The sequence below is a fragment of the Aplysia californica genome, unplaced genomic scaffold (assembly GCF_000002075.1).
Source record: "Aplysia californica isolate F4 #8 unplaced genomic scaffold, AplCal3.0 scaffold00053, whole genome shotgun sequence".
NCBI lineage: Eukaryota > Metazoa > Mollusca > Gastropoda > Aplysiida > Aplysiidae > Aplysia > Aplysia californica.
In genome coordinates, this window is record NW_004797323.1 from 1,017,072 (window position 1) to 1,020,624 (window position 3,553).

Here is a 3,553-nt window from a genome sequence, read left to right on the forward strand (position 1 = left end):
CCCCCATACGCCATCCCCTGTTCCTTAAACTATTTCTCTCACCATAATATGCAGGTAGTCGAATATGAAGGGATAACAATGGTTGTTCGGTATGTTGGATCTGAAAAAGTAAACCAAACACCAACCACCCCTGCCCATAGGACGTAATCGCTATCTATTCGGCTACCGGTGCAATATTGTAGTATATTTTTATATCGTTTTGACTCTTTAGAATCAAACGGAGATCAACTGCGCTAATTATTACGCATCATTCTGATTTTGCTTGATTCAAATACATGTATAGACATAAACGGTGCACATTATTACACATTATTTTGACTTAAAGAAAGAATTCACGCAGACATTTACTTTGCAGATCAATACACATCATGTTGATTTTGTTGGGGGGGTTTTCTTTTTTAAAAATCTAGACTTAAACTGTGCGAATCATCACAAGTCATTAGGACTGGGGAAGAGGGGGTGTGTTTGTTTGTTGTTGTTGTTGTTGTTGTTGTTGTTGTTGTTTTTGTTTTGCTATTGTTGTTTTTTGTGGGGGTTGGGGGGTGGTTGGGTTATTTTTGTTGTTGTTTTTTGTTTTGTTTTTTTTTGGTGGTTTTTTTTATTTATTTATTTTTGGGGGGGGGGGGGTATCATTATTCAAACTGAGAGAAAAATAACAAGTTTTCACACATCATTTTGATATAGTATGTTTATTCAAATGGACATAAACTATGCAAGTTATTATTTTCCGCGAGACTGCGCTGCGCGTTTTAGCAATCGTATAATTGCGCATTTAAGATTGCTCTATGCGTTTTAACGATTTATAATTGGGCGGCAAACTGAAGATTGCATTAATATTTTATATTTTGGGAAAAAAAATATTCACTTCAATCTTTATTCTTTTACTCACTACTCACATCAAGGAACATTAACATATACATGTATTTTCAAAAGTGTAAAAAAAATGAAAATGAAAATTCAACCTAGGTTAAGAAACTGAAGAGCTCACAAGAATTTTACAATGCCAGGTATCAAACTTAAAGTTCACATCAATGTTGATAGCATTGACATACATTACATATATCCAATGAATGGAGAATATTGTATTGTAATAAACACTATTCTAGTTTGATATTTTTATCACGATAGTTTCAAACAAAACGAAAAACAGCAATCACAAATATTACGCAAAACTTGAACTTCACATTTAATGTGCTCATTGTTATTTAGCTTAGGAACCATTAGTTTTGTGTAGTGCATGAACCCTTTGGGCATCGTCCTTTTACATTTTGGACATAATTATCCGTCATTTCATCCAAATTGTCACAGAGATTTGTAAACAAAGAGTCTTAACTGGGAACAAATTCGCTTTTCTTCAGCCACTGTTTCATGGTATGTACTTCACTCTTCGCACACTCATAAGATTCATTCGGGGTTACTTGGTGACCACGCCAATGTTGATTTGATTTTGGTTTTCCAAGAATTATCAAGTGGCATTGGTTCCGTGAGAAAGTGCTTTGCTGTGCATGAAGATGTCTACTAAAATGACACCATGACAAGGGTAAGACATGACGTTCCATCACTTGCGCGTTGTTGTCCACTAAACCAAGCCATTTGGTGATTCTCCTAATTAAAACTGTTTTGTTCATTTCACCCCAGACCACCCAACTCCATGGCAGTTTCGTGGCTTCTGTTCCTCACTGACAGATGACTAGATCTATGTCCATAATCTTAACTAACACAGTCAAGTACAAAAAAAGTTTCGTGCTCGACACGAAACCACTTTCATAGCTCCTAGCCTAAACAAAAACAAAATTAATACTCATGAGCATATGTTATGTTATGTCCAGGTTTTGTGTGGTATTTGTTACTGCTCTGCTGTTCATTGCAGAGACAATAATATTCTCTTTTCATTTGATATTCAATACATGTCCATTTTACCAAAATTTATGCGCTTCAATATACGCTCGAACACACTTGTGCATTTCTCTGATTTCGCACAATTTTGCCAAGCCTGATTTTTAAAGGTCAATTTTGAGTGACCAATCTCCAGATGATGCAGAATTTATTCAGCTTTAAATTGGTATGCTGCATGAGTGGGTAGATCTAGTTCAAGCCTATAACACGATGATTGGGTGATAATATTTTCAAGTTTCTTTTGGACGCCACTTTATATGAGGCGCTCCTTCTAGTAACATAAGCAAAACGTGACGGTAAGCGGGGCTGGTGGATTAACCGGGATGCGAGGTGGAACCAGAATTTTAGGGACCGACCTTAAAGAAATCGGCCTCGATCTAGATAGATTCTAAATAGAATTTTTTTTTAATTCAAAGTGACATAAAATTGAACATTAGAGGTTAAAAAATCGAAACAGGCTAAGATCGTTAACAGGAACTACATGTATGACAAAACCCCGAAGCCAAACAGCCCAGTCATCATGATTGTGTCGTCCCGAAATCAATCTGATGTCGAGCAAATTCATGTCCGATGACAGTTCGCTTTTGCCACCTCGCCTTATGTCATGTGCGTCAAATTACTGGCAAAGTACACGCAGACCTTTTGTTATGTGAGAAGAAACAATCATCAGACCTAGCAACGCTGTCTATTGTTATAATCTTTTTCTGTCTTTAAAAAAAAAAATGTTTATATAGATCTATTTTTTAATCTTTTTTTTTTTTTACAAAAGCCGCTGGCTTGAGAACTGGTGGAGACTGGATAGGCTTAGACTTAGAGAAAGAACCCTTAGAAATAATAATGAGGATGCGGATTATGTAGATTTGTTTGTTTAACTTAGAAGACGTGCAGTTCGACAAGGAATGCTAGGCCCATGTTGTCCCTTTTTTCTTGTTTGTTTCTGCAACGTGCATTTTGAACCTAGGTTTGAACCAATGATGAATGATCTACATCGCACAATGCTGACAATATCAGTCGTTTTCTATTACAGAAGTTCTAATTTAAATAATTATAATAAACCCTCTGCCTATCATCAAGTCTTTCGCAACATCTCGCTGTCCTGGGTGAACTTGACTCCTATTCCTATATTATGCTGGTCTTTTTGTTGTTGTTGTTTTGGTCGGCATGCATATAATAGGCCTATATCAAATGCAATTTAGATCATGCAGGGAGGCGGGCTTCGACCCTGCCTGTCAGGGTTAATCTGGACTGAGAGTGAGAGGGTCGATACACTCGCCCCTGCCCAAAGACAGGCCTGGGCTACCCGATAAAAATTCTCCCCACATGGGAATCGTACAAGGATCCTTTGTGTGCGACGGCGAAGCGCCGGCACCTAGCCCTAGGACTAGCCTAGGAGGCTAACTAACTACCTAGGCCTAACCGCTGCTCAACAAACGATGACTAGCCTATGTTAGCATGAACGCTTTTGTATTATGACTGGCGTTTGTTGTGTGTGTGTAGAGCTAAGCCTTCGGACAATGTTATTGAACTATCTAGATCTAGATTCTAGATCTATGAAGGGAAGAAACTTTTAACGCTTTACTTTAAAATTAAAAGCATTGGTTCGTAGCTTCCAGTTGGACTTTTCGAGTTTTTAAGCCGCGTGCTTTTGTGGTCGGCC